Raw genomic sequence first — 16,324 nt, forward strand, 5'->3', positions numbered from 1 at the left:
ATTTCTCCGCACGGTCATTTTAGCCTTCCATAAATTTACAGTACTTCAAATCAATACCACTGAAAATTCTAGAAAAACAATGCAAAACATTTATTTATTTATTACACTTCTCAATGTAAAAATATTTCTTCTTATTTAAGGAAAGATATGTATTAGTTGACCTATGTGGGAGCCCACCGCAATACCTTAACATAATTCTAGAATATATTCATAGAAGGAAGTTAAAAACAATTATACAGAAATCTTGTAAGCAAGGGTTCAAGTGTATTCTCATTTCAGAAACCTCAACAACTCTACTTCCGCACATCACACAACTGCAATGTTCCAGCCAAATCTTTCTCATTCCCAAATGTGTGTAACCACACTAGACAGATTACATTTTTTTCTAGTTGCAGATAATATTTTATTTCCTTTGCTTAAATATTTCTGCCATATGAATGGATTACAGACAACCCAAAAACATGTCTACTCACAATCAAGGCTATTTCCAGTCCTAATTATCTACAAAATACTGTGCAATGGAAAAGGAGGAGGGAAAAGATTAACAAAGCAAAGACACAGGTGATCACCATCAGTTTAAGTAGCAAAATAATCAAGGTATACACCAACTAAATCCAAGTTTTTCTTGAAGTATTTACAGATTCATAAAATGAAATACTTCCCTAAGAAAATCTAAAGATACACAACTGCCAAAACTACAAATTATATTGATACCAGGTGCAAGTATTAATATTGAGGTTTGGAGTTTTGACTGTAGTTGGGTTTTGTCGGGGTCCTCTTCATATCTACTAAGTGCCACAATTTTAGAACAAAAGTATCAACGATTTTAAAATCCACTGAAATCCAGCTGCTTAACATCAGGCATGACATCCTGCAAACTAGACATCCCTCACATTTAAAAAGCCTGTGGCAGGAAAATGGCGCAGGAAAAAGAGCCAAGGGCTGCTACCAGTCAGGTGGGCAACAGGCAGGCAGAGCTGACCAGGGAGTGGCACTGGAAAAATGATCTCCTCTCTAGCACAACTCCACCTTGACTCACCTGCATCCATGACTCACTGACATCAGATTCAGGATTGCTACTTTTGAAGAATGAAGCATTTGAAATTTTACTACCTGCCTGGCAAGTACAGTATAATCTACTAAATACCAAGCTGCTTCAAATGCTATGTACACTCAGTAATGGTATGTATGCCATTGCTGCAGGAGAGTAAGTCAATGGCCATTAATTCAGATTGCAGTTATGTATAGTACCAATTTTTAACCACAAGTATATCACTTACATTAACTCAAAGGAATCCAAATGTCCAGCTACTTAACCAATAAAATTATCTATCTGGAAAGAAGGAAAAAAAAAAATCAAAGAAAATAACAGACAAATCACAAGGGTAAGCTAAAAACATTTTTATAACAGAGCACTGAAATCAGGTCTAGCTGCACCATTAAACAATCTAAGACAGTTAAAACAAGGCGGACAAAGCATTTTAAAAGTGATGAATTTCCATGATCAGCATTAATACATTTATTTTCAAACCTTGGTTCCTCCAAAACAGGAATTACAACCTTCAATGGATTTAAGAGCCTTTCTTGTATCACATTGTAGTTTTCATGTTTTCCCTTTTTTCTTTTCATGTTTTTATTCACTTTGGTTGTCTGGTTTAAATTCTAGGTTTCCATTTTTTAAATAAAACACCAAACTAATTCCTTGTATCCCCCCCCGAGGGACTAACTTCCTTTTCCATCAACTTAAGCAGGCATTATATCAAGCACTGTCTGATCCACACCTGTTCTATAAAAGCTCAGTGTTACTGTTCATTAAACAGTCCTAAACTACTGGGAGCCACACTGACTTTATGGGACTGCTGGAAAAGTAATGTCATATACAACGTATAGGTATAAAGTCTGTCTCTAAAAATAAGCTGGCTGTGTGACACTACAGCAGAAGTTCCAAAATTCAATATACATGCTGTGACAACTAAAGAATGCATAACTAAAAAAGAATTGACCTGCAATGTAACAGTGGTTCTTGTCTTGGAAAAGATGTAAATACGGCTCAGCTTCATCTTTTGTAAATTAGAGACGTTCACTGCAATAGGACCACTAAGCACATGCTTGCATATTCACAGGGCCACAGCAATGCAGGGAGAAGTTGGGATACAAAACAAAGAATGAAACTTTGGCAAAGCTTTGACATTGCGTCTTCCAGAGAGGTGAAAGAAATACCTGAATAAATATTCAGAATCTCCTGTCAGCAAAACCAGAAAAGATCCTAAAAGAATACAATCATCAAGAGTATTATAAGACAAGACTAACGGAGGAAGACACACATTGTCACAGTAACCACATTACCCACACTTTAACAGTTCTCTGCCACAGAAAGTCTATAACATTTCAGTTCATTATGATTCCCCATGCATCCCTTAAGAGCCTCAAAGCTCATAAAAATGATGTGTCATATTTTGATACTTGTGCTAAACACAACCTTTGTGATTACCAGTGTTTAAACTCAATACAATCTACACAGTCCTTACTGAGATATCTGATTAAATTTCTAATATTCATGAACTAGAATTTTAATATTGAATGCTCAAAATGATTTAGGTCTTTTGATGTAACAGAACATAAGTCATTTAGTGTCAAGCGGAAGGCAGATCCCTTTATTACAGCATTAATTATTTGGGATATTAGCATTAATTTCTTTCTCTATTTGAATTAAATGCAATTCAAAACAGTGTGAATTTATGAATAGTCCACAATATAATTATTTCTATATTATCCCTGCAGCACTAGCAGAAAGACGGCTTACAGACCTGAAAATGTAAAGGAAGAAGACTGATCATCAATTTTTCTTTTCATCTTTTTTTCTGAAAGACGAAAAAGTAAAGCTCAGGATGTTTATACTCTAAATGGCTTCACTCTTTTTTTTGATGTAAAAATACCCATCTTTATACCTATAAATGTCACCTACATTTTTTGCATGCAATGATTAAAGATATACCATAACCAACTTCTTTTATGACTGGAACAAAAACATTCTTAATTAAAACCACAAAGCTGAAAAAATAGCAATGACTTTTACAAAATTTCAGTAGTCACTAGGAAAAATGCTATGTTCTTAAGTTTCCGAAGTTGCTACACACACAGAATTCCAAGTTCTGGTAGGAAGGATCAGTTAAAGATATAAACATAGTACCTTCTTCCTAGGGCCTATATGGTACCAGTTATCATTTCACTTATATTACAGGTATAACAAGACAGTACTGCTAACAAAAGTAATTCATAACTATAAATAAATATACCACCATGCATGAAAAACTGCTGTTTGCAGGTCATTTGAGTCCATTACCAGAGCACTAGACACTGACAGACCATAATCCAGCTTAACATTCCAATACAAAACACACAAAAACCAGCATTTATAGGGTTTTACCTAACTTACAGGACTTCTTCAGTTCAGTTAAACCAGAAACACCTGGGCAACTCAGATTGCAACCTAACAAATAAACAACAGCCAAGCTTATAAATAAACCAAATAAGCCATCTGTGGCACTGACTGCCTGTTTGCAGCCCATCTACACAGGTGTCAGCTCCTGGCCCTGCACTCTACAGCTGAACTATCGTGGAGTGTTTCTGCCATTACCAACTGACAGCACTAACACAAAATGAAAAAAAATCAGTGAACAGAGTGCTCATTTCCAACCTAACAAATACTCAAAACCTATCCTTCTGGTTTTGCTGAAATTTGTACTAAAAACACTGAAGACATTTAAAACACATGCATCTTTAAAGCGACTGGATGAAGTCCAACTACCTTTTTTCTCTTCCACTATTTAGCAAACAAATTTTCAATCTAAAATTACCAACTAAATTTTTAACCAATATTAAATCTACTTAAAATGAAAACTCAAAGGATACTTGTAAAAACAAACTAAAAAACTCTGAACTCAAACCCAAGAAAAAGTAAGTTTTGCTAAGCCAGGTGGCAGTGTGCATTTGCAGCAGCCCAAGTCTCCTGTGGTGGAATCCAGAATGCTTGACATGCCATCATTCAAGACCTGTCAAATTTGATAACACTCTGTGTGTGTCTGGAAGGACACCATCCATTCAGGGAAATGAACGTGTCATTTGTTGTCATGACAGCTATCAAAACTCAGCCCAAGAGCATATCATAGAGCCACGTATCTCTCCTTCTGCATTAAAAGGTTGAAAAATACTTTCCTTGTCATCATCCAAAACATCTTTAGGATGTCAACTAAGAAGTCAGCTCCCCTGAAACAGCAGTGGCCCAGGACGGCACTGGGAGCCAAGTCCAAAGCACAATGGATGTGGGAGAAAGTAAGTGTGATGCTATTGTAAAACAGGAAGGAAAAACCTTGCAGCCATGAGCCATGGTATGCTGAAGGTGTTCTTAATGCATTAAAACCAAGAGGTCAGTATGATCAATGCTTGGGACTCTTCTTTGGTATCAGTGCCAGGTTTTGCTAAACAGGAGGCTTCATTTATTGCTTTTCCTTGAAACGTTTATTAGTCAAGAATGCTCTAAAAAATTTACAGGAATACACCAGTTTAACTCTGCATATGCAGAGTAAGTTTTAAAAGGACAAAGTATTCCTCTTCTCTCACAAACCTATGAAGGGACTGAAGGAGTGACATGTTTTATTTTACTGTATAGTTAACTAATACTTAATTGATATATAAAAAGCACTATTTTAGCCAACTTAAATTTGACAAGGATGAGTTAGAAAATCCTACTATGTTTCATTTATAGTTTATATGTTTAATGGATACCATCAGTCCTTTCTAAACCTTCCCATCCTTGCAAGGATCTAATCTTACTTTGAAGGAAAGGTTATCAGACAGTGTTCAATGACTTTTTGAAAGTAATATAAATAAGAGCAATATAGTTAAATCCAAAGTGAAATTGTCAAATATTTTTTCAAGAGCTTGCTTTTACTTTCTTATTAGTATTTTATTTTCTTAAAAATACTTTTTAAATTATGAACTGCTAGAAGAACCAATAATCCCACCCCAGCACAAGCAAAAAGTACCTGCCTTTTGTTATTCCTCTTCCTGTTCTCCTGCAGGCTCTGATGGCTCCTCTGTATTTGCACAGAGCTGATCCAGCGTAACCCACAGGGAAAGACAGGCAAGAGACAGCACTCAGATAAAAGCAGCTTCTCACAGCGTAAGGGGATGTGACCCAGACTCAGAGGACTGCATCAGGAAGAGCATCCACAGCCTCTAGCTTCTCCATAAACTTCAGTACCTGCTTTCACACTCGTGACACTTCTCTTTATTAAGGCCCTCATAAATACTCTGATCATTTCTGGAATGTAGAAACTTCAAACAGTTTAGAAGGCTAAAACCTGTGTTTCTCTCAAATAGGCAATAAACTGAAGGTGTACTCATTTATTTTTGGTTATTGATGCCTCACCTATTAAAACAGCACAACTGCTGAAACACAACAGGCTACCTAACAATATTTCTTTTTCTGATTTTACCTTATTTGAAACAAAGTTTTTATTTCATTTAATTAATTTAAATGAAGATTATAAAAAGGAGGTTGCCTAAGACAGGTATATCTGATTCTTTAAACATACTATAACTACCTTTTTTTGTCTAGTAAAATTTATGCTATGTTCTATCTGTGGTACATCTCACTACCCGTTTTCACGTCTGTTTCTATGGTTGTGTGTACTCTGCATACAGTAATTTATATGAGTTTAGGAAAACTGGGTAAGGTAAAAACACACCCATATAGCATTTTATTTTGCCCCTGTATTCTGTCATGACTGGAAGAGAGAAGCAGCACTTTTAAGAACTCAGGGATCTGCCAAGTGTCCCATGTTTACTACACTGTCTGCTCCACCAAATAATCAACAGCAGTTACATGTCACCATATTAGTACTGGCTAACGAGATCAGTACCAAAACCAGTATAGCAAACCTCCAGTCTCTATGCCACAAAGTTTGTTTCTGCAGCTGTGAAAAAATACAAGCTATACCAGCCTGAGCTTCCACTCTAACAAATGTTTTTCATAGCATGAGTACTTCTAAAACTTTACTGACACCAGGGTTTTGTCTATAGTTGCAGTAATTTAAAATGCAATGGGTTGCTATTCTCTTATCAAGATTTATTCCTCTGCATCTGAATTCCTAAAATTTGCAATCTCTAAGAAAGCTTAAAAATGTACATTGTCAGGCCAGCTCACTGCAAAGTTATTATTTATGAGTTTAAAATACGAACGCACTCCATTAACAGTAAGAAACAAATTGATTTGTTGTGTCACATATATTTAATTGAATATAAAAATACATATTTCATATTTCAATGCACTTTCAACATATTCATGTCATTAGCATTTATGAAGCAATTAAGAATTTTTATGATGGGGAAAAAAGATTACGTCAACAAAAAAAAAAAACAAAAAAAGAAAAAAAAACAACCAAAACAACAAAAACTTAGCATTTGGAAGAATTACCCACTACTGAACAGAGCAACAGTTTAATTGGGCAGAACACCATTGACTACATTATTATGAGAAAACTAACGGGCCTAATTAATTTGCAGGAAAAATTTAAATTGGAACTACTTAAAACAGAAACAACTTTTGGATTCCTGGGCCAACATGCATAAATCTGAAAAGCAAAACAAACAGAAAAGTCATTTCTCAAAAAGGGTACCAGTATCTCACGTAGTAAAGACTGGACAATGGTACACAGGTGAAATGATTAGTGCAGGCCACACTTCTTCACGTCAGGACAACACAACAATGCTATTTCCCACATTACAAAGCACCATCCCAGCTCTCTAAACATCATTCTCTTCAGGAACTAGTAAGAATTCCTCACTTTCACTCCCTGGAAACTATTGTTGTACAACATTTCTGTATACTTAGTAAATACAAGGACAAAGCACACTACCTTTAAATTTATTATTTCATGAGAAGCAGAAAGCAGCTCTCCTGCGGAGTGCCTCAACTCTCCGCCTCTCCAGATGACCTACTTTGGGGGAGCAGGGTGTCCAGCGACAAGCACCCAGCACCTCACCCCAGGCTGACAGAAACACAGCAGCATCTGGTTTCAGTTTTCAGCTATCTAAAAACTCCTTCCAACTCCTCTAATAAATCCACATCAGCAATCCTCCTTCCTTAAACACAGTGGGAGTGGGATTTGGGAATACCCACAGCTTAGAAACCATCAGTCCATCAAATACAAACAGAAAATATTTTTCTAGAACATACGCTTTACATTCAAAGATGCCTTGGTTTTGATTTCAAACCTGCAGCAAGAAATTGATACAGCACCTGTCTCCATGAGTTTGGAAGCAGCTTTTATGCTTGAGGAGTATGAAAAATGCAGATACTCTGAGTAGTTTTGCTGCTGCTCAAGACCACAACCAACAAACAGAGCCATTTGGGTATCACTTTTCGAGCTGCTACTGTTATAGTTTCTACGGGGGAAAGCCATGAGCGCTGCAAAGGATTAACATACCAACAGCAACACAAGGCAGAAAAAAAACAAAGGCTGGAAAAACAGCAGACACCCCTGACCTCGTGCATCTTCTTTAGCTAACAGAAGATGTGAGGTGACACGGAAGAGAAAACCTTAAGCTTTCAGACAGCTACCCAGGAAAACAGGGAAAAAAAAGAGGAAGGGGAGATAAGCTCCCTTTCTGTACGGCAACAAGGCAAAGGCTGAAGTTCTGAATATTTACCATATGTTCAGTACCCAGGATATAATAAAAAGGATCATCCAGACTATCAAGGGCTAACTCTGCTGTTAGTTTTCGGAAAATACAGTAAAAGAGATTTTGTATATTATTATTTTATTTTTTTTTTCACAAAAGCAATTGGAAATGTAATCTGGTAGAAGTAGGAGGCAAATATTGCAATGACAGAATAACAGCAATAAGAGCTAACATTATAATGAATCTGTACCTGTTTCATGGCCTATATAAAAATATTTGCTAATTACAGCCTTGCTCTTCATGGTACAGGTGCCTTCTATTGTTACATTTGTTCACTGTTCCCAAAAGTGACATCTTCTGTCAAAGTCACAAGAAGAAAGTCAGTTACAAAGACAAAGCGATCTGCTTAACTTCTTAAACACACTTGGGCGAGACAGAGGCTTTTGATTTCCAGAGTTGTAGGATCAATATGTCAGAGAAGCAACAACATTACATCAGAAATTATAATCCTAAAAATGAAAACACAGTACCATTAACATCATCTATGTGGTACTGCTTCAGATTCCTAAAAAGCAACAGAAAAACAAGTATTTTCAAACAGAAATTCTTCATAATCTCCTATCCAGTGAGTCCTTTCAAACTCCTCCATATTAAGTTACCAGTCCAAACTCCCAATGATACAAACCACGCGTGGTTAAGCCATGAAAATTTGTTTTTACAAAGGCCACTACTGCATTTCATGAAAAAGAAGTCTAATTCTCCCATGTTGAGCTGCTAGAACAGCAGCAATATGTTCCTCAGAAACAAAAAGGCTTCATGGAAAGAAACACTGTTCAAGCTGAAGAATGCTTCAAATTCGTGCCGACTTTCAGTCACCATTCAACTTTTAAAATAACAAAAGGTTTCTCTTTGTTATACAAAAACATGACAGTTCCAAGTGAAATACTACACAGAATTCACGGAATAACCCTGATCCACGCAGAGGGCCACATTCACAGTTAAAAAACAGTGGAAGGTATTGACATAGGAACTAGAGCCGAGGGCCCTCATGATCAGCCAGCTGCAGGTCAGACCTGAATTACAAACCTGAAGTACAAACCCGAATTGCGATCTGACAACCTGATCTGAGATAGGCCAAAGTGCCTACCCCGCCAGCAAGGGGTAGCTGTTAGCCTGGGCACATTTTTAATTAAAAATAGGGCGAGAAGACTTAAAAACTTCAGTAATTTTCTTCCGAAAACACGCAAGGATGCGCTTCACTGAACATTCAGAACACGAGATGTAATTTTACCTTTATGTCCTTTACCTACACTGGCATCGACCGAGGCCACAGCACACCGCGCTCCTCGAGAAAACCCCCGGCCTCAGCCCGACCGAAGTCGAAAGTCGGTGACGGAAAGAAAAACGAGCCGGCCGGGCCAAGGGCCATGTCCCCGCCGCAGCCCGGTGTGCCCTCCCGCCCGCCGGTCCCCGTGCGGGGCGGCGGCGCTCCCGCTCCCGCCCGGGAAACTTTCGGGTTGCGCCGCGCTCCGGCCGGGAGGCGCTGCCCGCCTTCCCCCGGCGCTGCCCCGCGGCCGCCGGATACACCGCCTCCATCCACCGGAGCCCCGCGAGGGGTGTGGGGGGTGGCGTCCCGGCCCGGCGCTGCCCCCCGGCCGGGCGACACAAAGCAGCGGCTGTCACACGCGCGCACACACACACACACACACACAAGCAGCAACTCGGGAGGATGAGGAGGAGCCGCCCCCGAGCTCCCCCCGCAACTGGACGTGGCATACAAACACCTCCTCCCGCTCCGGGCCCCCCGTGCCGGCCCCGGCAGGTACCGGCCCTCTCCTGCGCGGGGCGGCCGCGAAGCCTCGGCCGCCCAGGTGACACCCGCCTTTCCCCCGCTCCCGACGCCCCTTCCCCGCGTCGTCCCCCGCGGCTGCCACAAGTTTGCGGCGGGCCCCAGCCCCCGCCCCATCCCCGTCCCGCCCGCAGCCGCGCTTACCTCCGGCCGGCCGGCGGGGAGCGGAGCGGAGCGGGCGGCGGCGGGGAGGCTCCCAGCTCAGGCGGGCTCCGCTTCTTTGTCTCCTCGGCGGCGGCGGCTGCGCCCGCTCGCTCCCCCTCCGCTTCCCTCTGCCCTTCTCCGGGCGGATGCGGGCCGCGTCCTCCGAGAGGGACCGGCTGGCTCCCCCCCCTTCCCCTTCCTTCTCCTCCTGCGCTGTTCGCCGGACGCGTCCAAGGCCCCGGCCCTCGGCGGCGGCAACGGCGGCGGCAGCTCCGCTCCCTGCCTTCCCTCTGCCTGCTGCGCCCGGCGGCGGCGGCGGCCCCTCCTCCGCGAACCGCCCCCCCCCCGGCACAGGCACAGCCCCCGCCCCCGCCCTGCCCTTCCTGCCGCTGCCGCTGCCGGGATCGCGCGGGAGGAGCTCCGCGGGCTCCCCCTTGCCCGCCTGGAGGGCTGCTGCTCTCCCGCCCCAGCGCAGGAAGGACGGGCAGGGACAGCTTGGGTGGCTCTCTCCCCTCTGCTGCAGGACCTCTCCGGGACCGCGGGGCGGGGCAAAGGGGGGCCCTTCCCTGCAGGAGCGCCTTGACACCTCCCCCCCTTTCAGCCCCGTGAGACCCGGCGCTCCCGGAGAAGCTGCCCCGCTGGGAGCGGAAGCGCTCGGGAGAAGTACTGGCGGACGCTGAAAGAGCCGGGGATGGGAGGAACGCGCGCTCTTCGGGGCTGGGCCGGGGGAAGCGCCGTGGTTCGCCCCGGGGATGCCACGGGCCGGGGGCTTCACGAGCCGGGAGCGCGGGGCCGCTGCCGCCGGGGAATTTCCAGCCACGGTATCGGGGCGCTTCCGCCGCCGCCCATAAGCCGCGGGGCGGCCGCAGCTCCAGCTCTTCCCGGCCCTTCTCTTCCCTGCCGGCCCGGGGCGAAGTTTCAGCCTCAGCGCCCCGTGTATCAGCCGGATCGGGCGGGGATTGGTAGGTGGTGTGCCCTCAGCAGAGGGTGGTGGGCGCGGCAGCCACCCCAAACCGCAGAATCAGAGAGTTTCCCGTGTTGGAAGGGATCCACAAGGTTCATCGACTCCAACTCTTTGCCAAGCTCAGGACACTCCAAGAATTCCACCATGTTTGAGAGCGTTTTCCAAATGCTTCTTAAGCTCTGTCAGACTTGGTGCTGTGACCTGGGGCGCCGGTGCCAAACCATCCTCTTGGTGAAGAACCTTTTTCTAACGCCCAACCTAAACCTCCCCTGACACGGTTCAGGCTGGTCCCTGGGGTAAGACAATTCCGAAGCAGAACCCCGTGGTTGGGCGTATGTCCAGTCAGTGCCAGCCACTGTGCCCCTCCACTCACGGGAAAGGCCTCCGCGAGTGGTTAAAGGCAGAGGACAGAAGCCCGCCCCATGGTGGCCCTGGTCTCGAAGTGGGAATAGGCAACCTGCCAGCCCCAGTGCTTTCCACACTCCCCCCAGAAGTGTCCCTGGGCTATAGGGAAAGATCATCCCTTGGAGTGGGCAGGAGGAAAGGGGGATGCCACTCTATAATACTGTAAACCCTTTATGACATGGCAGCTTTGAGGGAGAGGAGGCTGGAGTGTTAGCTGTACTGGTTCTCAGGAGACATTTCCTGGCTTGGGAGGCAAGGCTAGGTAGTACCACTCTTTCTGAATCTAAATTAAAGTCAGTAGCGCTGCTGTCTTGTTTTCTGTGGCCAAGCTTAATCTAGCAGTGAGATTTTGAGACAAAGATTTTAGAATCTTGCAATATGATGATTTTAAAATGTATGCTCGGTAATTTTTCCATGTTCCTGCTTAAAATGGTTTAGAAATCCTCAAATAACTCCCTCTTCCCCTTGTTAACTTTTACAAATTTTCACAGCATTTAATTGATGGTTTGGGAAGCCCCAAGTGCCTTTCACATGCCTGTGAGATAAACCTGAAAGGAAAATACGGCCACTTCTTTCTTCCAAGAAAGACTTTGCATGCACCTCAGGGAGGAACAGAAATCCCCTTTCCTGGCTTTTCATGCGCGAATTTGACTTCAGTTCAGAGAGGTGTTAATCATTCTTTTGAAACAATAATCTGACCGTGCTTTTTTAGAGTTTGAAAATATTTGGGGTCCCTGCTGGCCCCGCCTCACAGCATGGTCAGGCCTCACTCCAGCCTGCAGAGGCTTAGGCTGAATTTAAATGGGATCGGTCATCCAAGGACTTTCAGATAAAAGTCTCTGTTGTTTTTGGAATGAAATGCACTGTGGAAGTGATAAAAGAGAGGTGAGTTATCCCTTCTCTCCTTTGCATTTATAGTACACAGTTAGGTTTTGGTCTCAGTCTTGTCCCTTACCACACCCTTGCTAATGCCGTCCTACAATAAATCCTCCACTTTGTTCTTTTCCCTGTAGCGCTGTTGAGTTGAGGATGTCCAAGGCAAAGTGGCATCAACCCTTCAAAGTTTCCAGGCTAAGTTAGATCTCCAGAAGGAACCATAAGCTGCTGAATCAGCAGTAGCTCTCAAAGCTTTCCAGGTATCTGAAAAAATATGATAAAGCACACCTAACTTTAGTAGATTAATGCTAATAGGATTTACAGAATAAGAATGTTTTAGGGCGGGATTTGGATGAATACATTGTCTTCAGGCAAAGGGCTAATTTAAGGACTCTGAAGCATACTGTTGTTAAATATACTTAATTACATTAAGAAGTGATCCATTAAAGCTGGGTTGTTTTTTTTTTTCAAAGTGTGGCTTATGACAAACAGAAGGATGCTGTAGAAAGTGTTTGCAAGGGTTTGTATGTTGAAGGATGTTTTAACTGCCTATTTGCTGAATGGATCCTTAGGTTTCTCTGCAAAAACAACCAAGATGTTGCCCTGAGTAGTATTTCAAAACATTGAGCCTACTGAAATATTAATGTATGCCTTTTAAAATGTCATAATTAGCTGTTATCTCTGAAATAACTGTTATTAAGAAAAGCTGGCTGCTTGTGATTTGAGTGAGAATTACATTCTAAATATGAGAAGATGATAAATTTGGGGGAATATGCACAGAAGTGAAAGCAGTACATGATGTGGCAGGCACACTGTTTTGTATAAAGAAAGTAAATATGTAAAGCATGCACTTTTGCATATGCATAAGAGTGGGGCTGTCCTCTAGAAAATATATACACCGAAGAGAAGAGCATAAATATTTTTCCCAGCCTAAGCCCATAACTATATACTAAAAAAATAGAAAAAATGGGTAAGAAATAGAAATGTGTATCTATGTCTTTGGCAAAGAAACAGCATGCCTCATACTGCTGCTTCAAACAGGGCTACATGCAAACCCCAGACCTGGAGGTTGTCTGATAGGTCTATTTTGCAATTACATAATGGCAGTCAATTCATCTTGATGTTCATGTCTTGAACAAGAGGCTTAAAAAACAATAACGTGTCTTTTGGCTTATAGTTCTTTATTATTTTTTTTTTGCCTTTAGTTTTTCATGACTACCCATTTTCTGTCCCCTGTATGCTGCTGCTTGTGCTTTACCACCAGCTTGGCAGAGTGATGGCTTCCACAGGATGAGCATATGAATGTATGTATCCCAGCCGTGCAGATCCAAACCACATTAATGTATTTACACACATTGTGGCGGGAGACAACAACCATGTCCTAGATGTAGCTCCTTCTGCACAAATACTTGATCTTTTCTCCAGATGCATCAGTTTTTCTCACCAGCTTCTCTGTCTAGTGTATGAGCTAATACCCACTCCCATAGGGAGACATTTTAGCAGGGATGTGAGACAGAGAGACTGGTAAGTTGAAAATCTGGAAAACAACATTGTCCAGTTCAGAGGTGGACAGCAATGATGTTTGGTCTCTCTATTAGTCCACTGGGAAGAAAATACACCTAATCTAAGTTAACATAGGTCAGACTCCATGATCTGAGAAGTCTTTCCAAAACCTGATTTATTCTATGATTCTGTGATTAACCTCTTTCAAAAGCTACTACTCCTGATTTTCAAAACTGCCTTTTAAAGGTATCAATAGTCTAATAGACTCCATTTATACATGTGGGGTTGTTAATACTGTGTCACTATCAAATGGAAAGGTAAAAAAATCCTGGGTGCTCTGGGGAAAAAGGGTGATTTTTAATTCTCTGTAACCTAGAAAAAAATGCCCATTTTAATAACGTAAACAAAAGAATAACAGAAAACTTCTGTCAGTGTCTTTTCTCTCAAGAAAATCTTGAAGGTTTTACATCACTACATATTTAGTTTCTGTTTAAAACATATGTTCAATTCTCATATAGATGAAGGGGAATTACATGACCACTACCAGAGGAGAATAGATCCCAAATACTCACTTCATTACTGCTGAGTCACTTAAGTATATTTGCACTATGATTCTAATTCAGCCTGATGGTAAGGCAGCTGCTTTTCTCACTTGCTGCATGGCTGCTGCATCTTCAGTGACATTTATGAAAAACGTTGAGGGGAAGAACGTGTCCTTAGAGCTCAGAATACATCCAAATTCTTCTATTCAATGGACCAAAGCTCCCCAAAGGTGCTGTAAAACTGCAAGCTAAATCTAACAGCAGATCACATTTTACTATGACAAATTCTGTCGTTATCTTTTGTAGACAGTTGCTGAGATTCAAAGTATTTATGTAAGGAAAACAAACCGGTGTTTTGGGCTTTGGAAATGTCAGGGCTCTTGATTCTCCTGTTTATTTAAAAGTGGAAGTGTGCTGAGGGACATCTTTTGAACTCTATTCAAAGGTTAAAACTGATCTTTCATACAGTTTTGAAATTCAAAATACTGCTGTTAAATGTTTTGACTCTGCTGTGTAATCTCCGTTTTGCACTTAAATACCAAATTCTGTCCAGAGTTGGCTGTTCTGCACAGTGCAGACACAGGCATTGCATCTTCCAGCCATGAGGTGCAGCCATTTCAAGGGAGGAGCACAACCCCCAACATGTGCCAAAGCTGTGCAACAGTTCAGAGCCAATGGGGCAGATATAGCATTCCACTGCTGTGGTAGGTTATATCAGTAAAATGGGATTGCCCACACTGGACTTTGCTCAGGACTGCAAGCTGATACTCCCCTCTCATGGTGAAAAAATTTGTAGGGAGAGACAACAGAAAAGAAAGAGTGGATGTTATCTTACTTGGAGATGCAGTAGGCTGCATAACCAATTTATGAGTTGCATAAGCCCAGGGATCAGTGCTTTCTTTGCTTGGGAGGAACATTTGCCAAGTGTATGTAGTTGTTTACTGATGCAGGGAAGCTCATCCCATGGGCCCTCAAATTCCTTGGGCCAGGTTCCATGGCAGCTTCCTTGAGGACCCACAGCCACAACCTTGCAACATTTGTGTGCCTGGACAGGACTTTTTCTCTGGCCCATCCCAGCTTGGTACAAGAGCCATGGTCTGAAAAAGTGGCAAAGTGATGTGCTGTAGATCCATACATACATTACTGGACCATGTCACCCCAAGAGCATGGGAAAATGGAGCAGAGGTATGGTGGCACTGAGTTGGGCCAAGAGGCTGAAAAAGCAGCTGCAGGTTGTGAGTGAAGGCAGTGCCATAAGCCTATGACATTACACTGACTCAAGTTTAAGGCTCTCTACTATGTGTCTACAGCCTTAATTTTCAACTTCATATCAAAGAGCTGACTTCATCCTTTAGAGGTCTGATAGTGCTGTAGTTAACTGCAGAGAAGGAAACAAATGCTCCTCATTAGCCTTCCCAATTATTTTCTAATAACTGATGACTAATCATAGGCCCTGCCTTTGAAAACTGTTTTGCCAATGATTTTAATTGTTATACAAAATGTATTGTATCTCTCAGAGCACTGATCCCAAGAAGCATATGATTATGCGAAAAGTGCAGCCTTCCAAACAATGTTTTCATCCTTCATGACTGCCAGGGAAAGTCTGGAAGCCTGCTCTCTGTGAGCTTAGAAACCCGTAGATAAAAGAAAAATCAATGTGCTTTTAAATCAAGATTTCGCATTAGTTTCATGATTGGTGTGGTGATTGAATTTTTGAATGTTTGAGGTTGACGATTCAGAATTAGGTCAGACAGTGTAAGTCATTTTCTGCTATTATATGCTGGCATGAATTTTACCTTCATGCAACATTTCCTGTTTGAATGGGTAATGCAGATTTACCGATCAGTGCACAAGATTTTAGTCTACAGTCTAGACATATGTACAGTCCATGCAGATCAAACATCATCTGCAATGGTCGTAGTCTTATCTGTGTTTTTCTGGTTCAGAAAATACAGAAGTGTAGTCTGTATTTTACTTTTCAATCCAGAATTAAAAGACAAGACCATAAGTAGTGTGATCACTAGATAATTTTCCCTGTATCTACAATAACAGGAGGCAAAAAACAATGGGCATACAACAACAAACCAAGACTCCAACTGTCTCTAATGAAAAATTTAAATTTGAGATATTTTTACAGTTTTTTAAGTTCTTCTTAATGTTACTGAGCTTATGATCTCTACACTTAACAAATTAAGTCATCCTCATTTTCTAATGGGAAATAGGTTAAAAATACCTGAATAGGTGTGACTTTAAAATCAGAATTTGGGTATATATTTGGGTATGCATATATTTTGTATATGCACCAGTAGAACTGGTACATAATTGTAAAATTTGGTGTATTTTGCTGTCACTCAG

General features: G+C 42.1%; 1 protein-coding gene across 1 annotated transcript in view; it reads right to left on the reverse strand.

Moving 5' to 3' along the window:
* NCK2 (NCK adaptor protein 2) overlaps nt 1-9,991 on the reverse strand; it is an 85,149-nt gene extending 75,158 nt beyond the window's left edge. The window contains exon 1 of the mRNA XM_005516562.3: nt 9,680-9,991. The gene's annotated coding sequence lies outside the window, so the exon portion shown is untranslated. The remainder of the gene's footprint in view (nt 1-9,679) is intronic.
* Between the last annotated feature and the right edge of the window lie 6,333 nt (nt 9,992-16,324).

Source organism: Pseudopodoces humilis, chromosome 2 (assembly GCF_049639895.1).
Source record: "Pseudopodoces humilis isolate 2021_Gansu_Grassland_sample_001 chromosome 2, ASM4963989v1, whole genome shotgun sequence".
NCBI lineage: Eukaryota > Metazoa > Chordata > Aves > Passeriformes > Paridae > Pseudopodoces > Pseudopodoces humilis.